The sequence below is a fragment of the Syngnathus scovelli genome, chromosome 6 (assembly GCF_024217435.2).
Source record: "Syngnathus scovelli strain Florida chromosome 6, RoL_Ssco_1.2, whole genome shotgun sequence".
NCBI lineage: Eukaryota > Metazoa > Chordata > Actinopteri > Syngnathiformes > Syngnathidae > Syngnathus > Syngnathus scovelli.
Genome location: NC_090852.1, coordinates 11493958 through 11506440, shown reverse-complemented (window position 1 = coordinate 11506440; position 12483 = coordinate 11493958). Strand labels below are relative to the sequence as shown.

At 41.6% G+C, this 12483-nt stretch overlaps 1 protein-coding gene across 2 annotated transcripts in view; it reads left to right on the top strand.

The window, feature by feature from the left end:
* The window catches only part of dusp8a (dual specificity phosphatase 8a), a 35587-nt gene that overhangs the window by 10885 nt on the left and 12219 nt on the right, over positions 1 to 12483 (top strand). The window lies entirely within an intron of this gene.

Genomic DNA, 12483 nt, shown 5'->3' with positions numbered 1-12483 from the left:
GCAGCGTATGCAAGGATGTTATCGCACAGACATACAGCAGCAGAGGCTTATGAGTCCATCCTCAAATGTGTCAGTGCAGAAAAGATAATCTGCCTTAGTTAGAATGCAAATGAGACCGCAGAGGCATGTCGCTAGGGGTAAATAGACTTTTTCTGTGCATTCGTTCAGCATTTGGTCATGAGTTATTCCATATAGTTCTATATATAGTTATTCTATATAGTTATCTATAGTTATTCTATATAGTTATCCCCCCACCACTGCCAATTTTTATACATTTTCATTCACTTCACAGGAAAAGAGCTTGTCAGCAATTGCTGTGTTGTATAAGTCTCCTCAGCACACGTCTTTCGTTGCTCTCGTTTATTTTCTGCTGTTTCCACGACAACAGTGGCAGAGAATATTCCACAGGAGTACCCGGCCAATAGAAATGTCTGTTGTTTATGTGCAAGTACGACAGCCAGTGACTGTGCATACCCGACGCACTGTCTGCATGTAATGCGGCTGCATGGGCAGAGTAGCGGGTGATGTGTGTGTGTGTGTGCGTGCGGGCATGTCTGAATTGTGGCATGCATCAATTTGTGCAAGGTAGCGCTGGAGGATGCGCCTGTGTGTCGTTTCCACAAAAGATACGTTGACAGATGAATGGAAATGGATTCTGGATTTTTTTTCTTTTTTTTATCCAGTGCTTCTTTGCACTCCTAAAAATAGCTTCACGGATGACACTTATAAAAATAAATCTGCTTTAGTGTAGTATGAATAAAGGGTAAGCATTGTTGAAAATGGAAGGATGAATACTTGTGTGCTTGAATGTGTGTGTGGTGCCCTTGTTCTCATATCGGACATATCAAAAGAATATTGTGTGTGTATACTGTAAATATGTAAAAGGGGATGAAATCATGATGTACTGGCGTACTGGTGCAGTTGCAGATGAGAGTCACATGAAGTCATCTTTACTGCACTTATGTGGAATGTAGTACCGTAATTTCCGGACTATAAGTCGCGGTTTTTTTCATAGTTTGGATGGGGGGGCGACTTATACTCAAGAGCGACTTATATATGTTTTTTTTTCACAAATTTTTACTTGATCATTAAGACATCACTTACAAGTATAGTTGACCACTTCCCATGTTATTTTTAGTATAGTTGATCACTTCACATGCTTTTATTTCTTTATCTTGAACATATTCAAAACATAAAAAATAGAGAAAACATCAAATAAAGCAATTAACACTTTAAAGCACCATATCCAAGTCCACTGTCTGCTGTATGTACACTTGCTCCATTTTTGCTCCTCTTATATTTATTATTATTATTTATTATTATTTGTTTATTTATCATTTATTCAATACTCTTATTTATTCATTGTTAGTGCCTTCTTGGTTTTTTTTGTGTTGCTTGTATGCATATGTGTACTATCTCACCGAGGGATAGAGGAAATGTAATTTCAATCTCTTTGTGTGTCTTAGTATATAAAAAAAATATATCGACGATAAAGCAGACTTTGACTTTGATAAAACAACCAAAAAAAATTATATTTTCAGACGAAACTGGATGAGGGCGCTCTAAATTTTACCGTTGGCCGTGACTCATCAACTGGGTGGGCTTAAGAAAAATGGCACCAAAAAGAAACTCATATTTTGCAGGTTACAAACTTCAAGTTGTAAAATATGCAGCTGAAAACAGTAATCGAGCAGCAGAAAGAAAGTTTGGAGAACCGTGATGTACCAATGGATTACTATTTCAAGTGACGTCAGTAGCGCGGCGCGCCGGTTGTTTACATACAAACGTGCCCACACAAGGACGACCGGCATCATTAGCGGTGATAATTTCTAAGTGACACGGAGGACAAAGAGTTTGAAGGAATTAAGGATTTGGAGTGACATAGAAGGTTTGAAAAACTATTATGGCTTTTACGCACGCCCGGTCTCTACTGAGTCGGGGGCCGACGATCGGCCGAGTGGTTGTCCGCGAACGGTGCGCGGGGCTCGGACATGGCCATTACGCACGCCCGGTCTGTCTGGAAGTCCACGCCGCCACACGCTTGGAAGTTTGTTTTGTTTAATAAAGAGCCGTTTACCAAACCTACGTCTATCCTTGTACTTTGTTAATGCTACAATATAGTTATATAGTAGATCTGTGGAATAAAGACGAGGGTGACGTCAGGGCGCACGCGCGGCGATGTTGACAAAGGACGAGGAATTTGATCGATGGATTTAATGGAATTAAAGTGCACGGATGGTTTGATAATATTATTGGCTTATATTATAGTTATTTAAAATATAGTTTATCTATCGTTATATGAGCCTGTGGAATATTTTGAAGCGCAAGCGCCCTCAGCCGTGCGCACCCATTGTTGACAAAGATCGATCGATGGATTTAATGAATTGGAGTGACACCGATGGTTTTATAAACATGTTATTCATGTAATAGTTGTCCTTAATCACTCTATATGTTACGTCAGGCCCGTTCTCAGCTCTTTGTTTGTGTTTGTCAAGTTAGCATACCTATCGTTTAGCCTGTTGTTGCTATTTAATGAATTGGAGTGACACCGATGGTTTTATAAACATGTTATTCATGTAATAGTTGTCCTTAATCACTCTATATGTTACGTCAGGCCCGTTCTCAGCTCTTTCTTTGAGTTTGTCACGTTAGCATACCTATCGTTTAGCCTGTTGTTGCTATTTAATGAATTGGAGTGACACTGACGGTTTTATAAACATGTTATTCATGTAATAGTTGTCCTTAATCACTCTATATGTTACGTCAGGCCCGTTCTCAGCTCTTTGTTTGTGTTTGTCACGTTAGCATACCTATCGTTTAGCCTGTTGTTGCTATCGTTTAGCCTGTTGTTGCTCGTTCATGACTGTTTTTGGTGTGGGATTTTGTCGAATAAATTGCCCCCAAAATGCGACTTATACTCCGGAGCGACTTATATATGTTTTTTTTCACTTTTTGGGGCATTTTATGGCTGGTGCGACTTATACTCCGGAGCGACTTATAGTCCGGAAAATACGGTAATAGTATTTGAATACTAGCCTTCTGCTGTTTTCTGCCCTTTCTCAAAGCTATAAATGAATTGGTGAGCTAAGTAATTATTTGCAGCCTTCATCTTTCTACGCCTTCCTGCCTCCTTTCACAAGGGAGCTTAAAATAAAAAGCAATCCTTTTTTCTGTCACTACCACCCTGTCATCCTTTTTCTCCATTATGCTATGTACTTTTATTGAACTCTAGATTTTAACTGCTAGTAATTCTTGCAACGATTGTATTTCTCTGATCTGACTGACCTATTATAGGGTCTTATGTCACCCTAGCATGCAAAGGACTTAATGTAACATTCCTGCAAATAGGCCAGCAGTGATACGCTTGGGAGTGCAAAGAAGAGAGCGTTGTATCGATATATAAAAACAAAAACTCCTTACATGGATAGTCAGGATGGGAAATTAAATGGTGAAGCTCAATGTGTGAACGCAAATTTGGAGATTCTGTTGTTATAAAGTAACAATATGGGAATTAGATCAATTACTTGAATGTCATGTTACACAACCAGTAGTCATGTGCTGGATAAATATTTATTGAAAAAACGTCATTCACCCCTCAGAGGTTTGCGTAGGTCAACTAAATAATCGTTTAAGACGGAACCTCTTCCGACGCTTGCATGATGTCATCGAGCAGGCAATAGAACCATTGTATGGCTTCCATTTGCCATTGACACCCATAGATTGCGTGCGTGTATGGATGTGTATTTTTTTTACTTCTGCTTTTATGCATCCGTGTGTTTGAGTTATTACTGCACCGACTGTGAGAAAGTGTTTGTGAGAAAAATATTTTTACTATAAGTGACCTCATTCAGTTGGAGCTCATGGTGATGTCTTGCCTTTTAGAGACTTGTGACTGGATGTGTGTGCGTGCGTGTGTGTGCGTGTGTGTGTCTCAAAGAGGAGAACATGACTTGTTTGGAGCCAGCTGCCTCCCTCGTGGGTCTAAAGTTTGCGTGTTTCCCACCAACCTTGCATCATACAGTCAAGCCAAAGGCAGCACTACTCCTGCCAGTGCCCGGCTACGTTGTATGTTAGCCGATGCCATCTGGGGAGTCGTGTCATGTCAAATCATTCCTGATGTTGGCCTGCATGATTCAAGCATGCTGACGCAGATGAACTTGGTTCAGCAGAAGACGCTGAGGTAGCACTATGGTCGTTTCTTTGACACGAAAGTCCAGAATTTATTTGGCTGTGCTTTTTTAAAAAGTGGTGGCATTTTTCCGTAACTTGGTGCACTATTGCCGAGAAACGGAATGCAGCAATTACATTGTTAGATGTGTGATGACTTCAGCGCTGGTCTGACATTTTAGCATGACCTGTACAATATGCAATAGTTGCTTTCAGCACGTCAATGTGGGAGAATTGTAAACCAGGTATTGAACAGCAGACCCCAAGTCAAAGAAAGCTTGGTGCAAGTTGTTTTGAAATTGTTTTTAGTGTGGTCCAGGTTTCTCCTCCGTGATTGTATGGGTTTTCTCCACAGACTGGTTTACTGCCAACCCCCCAAATATTAGGTTAATTGAAGAGCCTAAATTGCTATAGGTGCAAATGTTTGGCTGGCAACCAATCATATAGATCAAAAAGTAAATAGCAGATTTTAAATGAATGAAAAATATATCTTACAAATAGTTTTGAGGTTTTGGAATGGAGGGCACAGAAACCAAATAAAGGTGGTGAGGGACTGTGTGTTGTATGCAGATGTGCATAACTGCCCTTAATCTTTCTGATGGACCATCTGCGTGCGTTTTTGTAGGATTACTAAAGCTGACACCACACGCTCAGAAGAGAAAAAAGGGCAGGACGAGAAAGAGTGATTTCATGTGCCAGTTTAAGGGCGGATTTCTAACACAAGACTGAAGTGACGTTATTTGACAGAAAGTCGCCAATAGCAACAGTGATGATTCATTGTTTGTAGTTCGTTTGATGAATAATGTTGACCCAGATGCTCACAGCTGGAAAAAAAATTCCAGCAATGTGGACACGAAACGAATGCGAGAATAGTTTGCTTTGATTAATAGCATATTTTTGAAATAAAAAAAGTTATTGTTGATATCGCAACCATCCCCTGTTTATATTAACTGGATAATATGTCAAGTTGGTTGAGACACATTGGTTCCCACGCTGTCACCTGTACAAGTCAAAAGAGCAAACAAGCAAAAGCAAACGTTCGAAGAGCTCGTGATGAGAGGTATGAGCAGATGAAAGGGGCCTCACTCTGTCACGCTCTCTTTCTCTATTTCTCTCTCTCGCCTGCAGTTGCATTTTCCTTTTTTTCCCTCCTCACTCACACAGGAGCTGCTGTCTAGCCAGGGGCAAGCATGATGACATCAGGTTTGGGTGTGATCGCAAAGGTACAAAGGTCAATTCAATCATGTGTCATTCTTCGGGGCTGTTATACAATGGGGCGGTGGCCCCCTGCATGTGTGTCTGTGTACGCTTACTGTACATGAAAGCATCAGAGAAAAGTAGACGAGGTGAGGTAATGGTGAAAGGCTGAATCTCTCAATGCGGCCCTTCACAGAGACATTACAATGAGCTACACAAGGAGGTCTACTTGTGTCAGCGTGTGTTTTGGTGTGTCTGTGTGCAAGTTGGATTGAATATGTGCATATCAAATAGTGTGTGCACGTGGCTGAGGCAATGTTTGAGAGAGCATGTGTGAAGGGAGGAAAAAAGAGACAAAACAAAAGGAGAGCTATTTGGGAGATGAGGTAATAGTCCTCATTTTATCCTCTGTGTGTGTGTGTGTTTGTGCACGCACATGGAGGAGAATGTGTGGTCTTCGAGGCTGTTAAGTGTAACAGAGCCTCATGCCGCTCATACCGTTCTTGAAAGCATCCTCAGTCCTCAGTCGTCATGGTTTTGTCTCCACTGAAGCAGCGCAGGATAGAAAAATGTTTCACGTCTCATACTGGTTTAAAGGAAGCTCTCTGTTAGCGTGAATAAATGTCAGATTTTCCAGATGTACGGTGACGTGGTTGCTTAGTACGGACCCTGACAAACATCACATCATTTCATACGTTTTCAGAGAAGCAAAAATCACCACTAGCGCTGAAATCGTCATGCAATATCTGTCGAAATAATCACAGTGTTGGTTTTGATTTATGGACAATAGCACACACACAAATCGGAAAAGGGCTTCATGTGTGAATGCTAGGAGTCGAAAACTAGTAAAGTTATTCATTTACCTACCGAGCAGGCCTAAACGCATGGTATCTTGAGACATCTTGAGGCTGCAGAAAAAAAATCCACCTATTGCTTACCCTAACCATTAAAGGGGAAGTCAACCCCTAAAAATTCTTTCCAGTAATATATTGTATATGCCCCCGCTAGTCTGAACACGGCATTCTGGTTAGTATTGTGAAAGATGAGTTGCACAACAAAATCCACCAGTTTTTACCCATCTCAGTGGGCAGCCATTTTGCCACAGAAAATGACATCACGTTAACTATCACTTCTGTTTTCATTGAAGGCACATTTGATTTAATTTGAGAAAGGCCATTGTGCAATAGTCATCACATCAGTGCTGCGGTTCAAACATGTGACCACCTGGATTAGTCCCAACTATTAGGTCTAAACTTGAAATCATCAGTTGAGTGACAATTCTAGATGACTACAACATTAAGTGTTCTTGAAGCCCATTTGTCATTCTCTCTCTCACTCCTTCATCTTAAACTTCTAACCTAGCCTTTCTGCACCTCCTTGCCGCCTCCTCTCCCCCTTTTGGCCCACTCCCATTTGACCTTGCTCCAGTACGCTGTGTAGAGCTGCTGCAGATCAATGATTTCATTGAGAGGGAGCCAGTGAGGCCATTAAGAAGTGAGCTCACCTTCCCCAGAGATATCTGACCTTATTCTCAATGACCCAGGCTTCCTCCTCCCTCCTCCCTCTGTGACTCCTTCACCCCCTTTACCTCCCCCCATTCCTCCTTTCCTCCACCTCGCGTTTCTCTGCGCTTGTTTCACGGTGCTGAGAACAGAGCTCTATTTTTAGGCCCAGACTCCTGCGGTCATCACATCTGGCGCCAGTGGCCTCGATGCTCTCGCCTTGGCCTGTCGACACACAAACAAGCGTTCAACCCACCCCGGTCGGCAGAAGGAGAGCGCAAAGGTCAAAGTAAATGGCCTATGGAAATATTGTATGACATCACCTTCCCGATCCAAAAAAAGTGTTTGAGATTCTCAGAAGCGTCATATCTACACGTTGACATCAAGTTATTTTCTGCACGCATGTAATGAGCTTCTTCTTCAGGCTCACGCCTTAATGAGTTGTTGTGCAGATACATACGGTGCACGCAAAGTAGTCCCAGAAGTAAGCAAATCCATGCGGGGAAATGGACGCACGTACACATTATGGTAACAGACCTCCTCATAAGGAGGCCATTGCAGAGTTTGTTTTATGTAACCCTGTTCCTTCGCCAGCGCTCTCACCCCCCTCGTCTGTCTCATTGGCCTCACATGATGTGCTTGATGTCATTTTCCCTTCTTTGCCTTTAAAAAAGGAAGATGAAACAGGCCTGTGTGTGCTTGTGTGTGTGTGTGTGTCTTTATTCATCTGCATGTGTTTTAATGTGTGCCTCTGCCAAATTTTTCCAGCATGACGTGATCCTGCTCCTCTTCTTCTTCTTCCTCATCACTCACAAGTCCCTTGCCGGCTCAAGAAGGCCAGACACACACACACACACTTGCACTCACCCAACAATACACACTATCATTGACTTGTAGCAAAAGAAGCGAGTGCACTTTTCGGTTTTATATAAGATTAGATTAGAACTGATGATTTCCAAACTCTGGAGAAGAGCTTTGATACATTTTGGAGAGGATGAACTCATCTCACCATCATCAAGTAATGTTGCAATGTAACTATTTATGATTTTTTTTTTCTTCTGAAATGGTGATTTCAGATTGGAGAAATTCCCAATTTCAGAAACAGTTCATTTTTGCCAAATTCTTTTATGAACGCTGAATACCACTTCATCAAGCGCAGACCTCAACCTCATCTATATGCCACAATCATGTCTTTAAGAGCCAAGCATTTTTTTCCAGGATAAACTAAAACAAGATAAAAAGGCCAAATGTTGAAATGTCAAGAAAAGTAGGCGGGGGAATATCTGCTCAATAGTAAAAGTCAAAAATAGTAAGTCATTTTCATGCTTCCAAAAAAAAACCTTGGCTTTTGGTTTTTATTTTTTATTAGGGAAAAAAAGTTACTGTGGAAGTCTTTACACTAGATGTTTGTACCACCATGCCCTAAATATTTCAAGCATTGCTGCTTTGTGTATACAATCCATTCATAGTGCATGCCTTGCAGCTTGCCTGCATTTGAAATCTATCTGAACGCCCTTTAAACATCCCAAGCCACCCGTGTCATGCATTCATGTAGCGTCAAATAGAAATAGTTTGTTGAAACGGTTACCTAGGCAGTTTCAACACATTGGGTCAACAGAAGTAGAGCAGCGTGCTAACCTTGGATTAGCGTCTCCACATTTTGGCCCCATCAGCGTCTTCAACTTCACAGGGAATGTGGGCCAACTAAGTTCTTGGTAGCTTAGTAGCGTTGTTAATTTAATCACTGTTACCCTGAAGGCTCTTGTACACTCGTGGTAATTTTTACCAGAAGCACGATTAAGGAAAGGAGTCACTCTCAATTAGGGTGGCGAGTTTATACCCACGAGTTGCGTGCATGCACTGCATTCCGTTCATGCTCGGACTGCCCACTACCGTTCCTGCTATGGCGTCACTCCAGCAAACAATGGTAGAGATTCCTGTTTATCACTGGGCTATGTTTGATACACTTTATCTCAGGAATTCCACAGCACCGTTTCCTTGCTTACCTTGTTGGTCATTTTGTTTTTCCCAGCAGTTTGTGTCCATGGTCGAGACAAAAGTTAAGAGCCCTTCACATGATTTTGGGTGCAAAACTTGTAAAACAGCTCTTAACGCTTTAATATGCCGTGACCACAATTTTAGACCGAACTTCTGGAGCCACTGCTTCCTGATAGAAGTGGGAGATTTTTTTTTTTTCCCATCACTATGACAACAAGCTAATTTTGGACTTCCCAGCAAGCCCAAGGCCCCAGAATAAGTAATGTGGTTGTTACTGATCATTTATTTTCCTCATGATGCTTTCTTGTCTTCACATGCATAAATAGTCAGAGGCATGCGTACACAAAACATCAACACGCATCTACAAATAAACAAAACCCACAAACATCCACTTCCTCTGGTTGTGTAACCATTTCCTGATAAACATAACTGATCAAATGGCACTTTGGGGTGACTGAAGCTGTCAAGAATTTTTGCATATGCTGAATCTTGACTTCTTGTCTACCAGCTTTTTATACTCCAGAAACACTCTACTTGTCTATTTTAACCATATGTATGCTGTAGCATCATGAGGGCGTTGGCTTTGCTCTGAAGGAGACAGCTTGTCCGGTTCCTCTCATTGCATGGCGTCATACTTCCTCTATTGTTCTTTTGTAGCTGGCAGAGTGATGTCACTACTGGGCCCTGGATCCGACACACACACATACACACGCACATCTCTGGGGCCTGTTGGAGCAGGAAAGCCAACCCTCGCTGTAGGCGTTGTGATAGCCACTGTCACCGTGCACTAATAGTCTCCTGGGTGCAGCGCCTCATTTCTGTTGCTTGACTGCGTATGAGAGGAAACTGTGCAGTGAATAAACGTTGAGTAATGCTTTTAATGTCTGGTGCTGTTATAGTGTATTTTATCAGTGAATATGATCTTTGACCATTTGTTTTATTACCTAGACCAAGCTTAGGTTTTTTTTCCCATTAGTCAGTAGGATCGCATAAACATTACATCAACAATTTGGCAACTTTGCATGTTCTGCACCGAGCTTGCGCGTTTTTTTTTGCTATGAGTGTGAATGTGTGTATTTCTGTTTGTCGATGTACTATGCCTCGCCTTGACCACCCTGGACTGGCGACCAGTCCACCCACTTAGTGCCCAAGGCCATCTGGAATATAGGTGCCATCTTACCCATGACCCTGAAAAGGACAAATGCATTTGGAAAATGGATGGATCAGAGTAAGCGCCCCAGAGCCAGCAAATGGAATTTCGATCATTATATGTAGTCATGGCTCACCCCTTTTGAATGCACAGCATACAATCTTGTCACATCATTGTTTGAATCAAGCGAGTCAATCGTCCACTTGAATATTCTTTAGCTTTTATCTAAATAATATTTTTTGTTGTCTTCAACAAGCAAGGTAATGTAGCATAATCAAACCACCTAACCAGCTTTGCTGAGGGACATTTAATAGATACAAAACTGATCTGGGAGCTGCCAGTCAGGCTTTGTTGCAGATGCCTAAGCTGCTGTCAGTACCCGTTGATGTGCGCTTTGCAATATTACGCTGCTACCATGGGAGCAGTTCATCCAAGTATTACACATATAGTAAGAGAGGTAAGGTCAAGGGAACAGGAACTAAAAATGTTTTAATTTGATTATGGTCCGTGTAAACATTCACCTTAAAATAAACAAGGAAGTACAATAAAATAGGAACTTATTTTCTGTTTCCCTTTGCATGCAGCTAGAATATAACTTCAAGAGAATACCTATGATGATGGTCACTTCACAAAATAATGTTCAATGTTTACTATATGCTTACACACGTCGCTATGTTGCTCTTACTGTATTGATATTGAGCATCACACCTCAATTCAATTCTTACACACACACTAACACATATGCACTGCTTAATGGCTCCAACTGGTATTTTTAAGGATGTACAATTTATGGTTTATGAGACCCTTCTGCTTTTAAAAGCACCTTTCTTGGATAACTTACCCTCCTCTTCATGTTTCGTGCGTGTGTTTGCTTGCGGTTGCAAGATTGAACAGATTGACTGAAGTAATTTCTTTGCAGTAAAACTGCACCAGTAATTTTGGATGCTGAGCTCCACCAGGGGGTTAAGTAGCTTGGAACACAGGCAGGCTCCACCACACGACTGATGGCACTATCTCATGCGTACACACATGCAAATGAGTTGACCGTGTCATTCATCTGTGCCTTTTGTAATCTCATCCACCATATGCTTGCCTGCTTCCTAGTGTTTCCATCCCTCTCAAGATTTCCTTATATCTGTTTACTCTGTTTAGCGTTTCCACGTTTTCCCTGTTAAATGACTCAAAATTGACCAGATCTTCTTGACTGATCTTCTGCTTTTCAAAACCAATGTGTTTAGAGGGAGGTTTTAGAGACATCAGTTTAAAATGTGACATCAATCAAACTTCATTGGAGATTTTTTATCAATAATTGGGAGATGAGAAAAGACACGGATGCTTATTGCACCTCATCACCGTCACACACACATAGATGATTACGTACTACACCATCAATGTCCCCTGTGGAATGACAAGATCAGCTATCATCCCCCCTCACCCAATTGCCAATCTGCCCATCCTCCCCTCCAACAACCCCCCCGCCCCCATTCAATTTCTCCATCTCTCCCCCGACAACTACCTCAGCCCCTTGGCATGGCAGCTGTGTCCTCCTGTAGGCATTACATCACCGTAAGAGCAGTCTTGTTACTGATCCCCTGACAACCAGCAACATAAACACACACACACACACACACACACAAAAATATCATGCACATAGAGTCACACACTTGTGCAAAGGTGCACTGACCCATGTTTGTAGGGCAAAGTGTTCACCCCTAATCTTAGACACCGCTTCTTTCGTTCCTCACAGGTGAACACACACATGCACAAACCAACAAACCCAATTAACTCGCAGCTTTCATCACCCTAAACCTCCCCTATCTGGAAAATGACATCGTTCCTTCCTATGCAATCCTGACAGATGATCTATGGTTTTGGATTACACTCTTGCCATTGCCTGTTTTAGCTAGGAGGGGAAAAGGGGTCATCCACTTCCCATTCCCAAATATATATTTAAAAATAAATATGCAAAGGTTTAATTATTTTACCCCCCAAAAAAGTAAAAAGTAACGTTTTGTATGAATTTATCATAACCGCACATGAATCCTGAATGTAACACATTATATTTCCATTCACAATTCCTGTGGAGCAAATTGGAAAGGATTTATCTAAATGTTATCAAGGGTTTGATCTCAACTGTGTTGTGTTCCTTGAGTAATCAGAGGAGAGGGTGGCCAGAATGACAGGGCCACCTATTTCTGTCGTCGCAAGGAACACACGTGCAGTCAATAAAACAGCCTGGTTGCCATTTGCTATACTGTATCTCCCGCAGTAATCCCCCAATTAGCACACCTACTATTCTCAACCACGTTATTCGGAAGGATGGGAGAAAGCGACAAGGTCATGTCATACGACATATTCCTGTATATATACGTATATATATTTTTTTAATATCTTCTGTAGTCCATCGTTTTAGCTTGTCTTCCACAATACAATGTGAACACAGTTCTAGTGTCTGTAAAATACATTGCA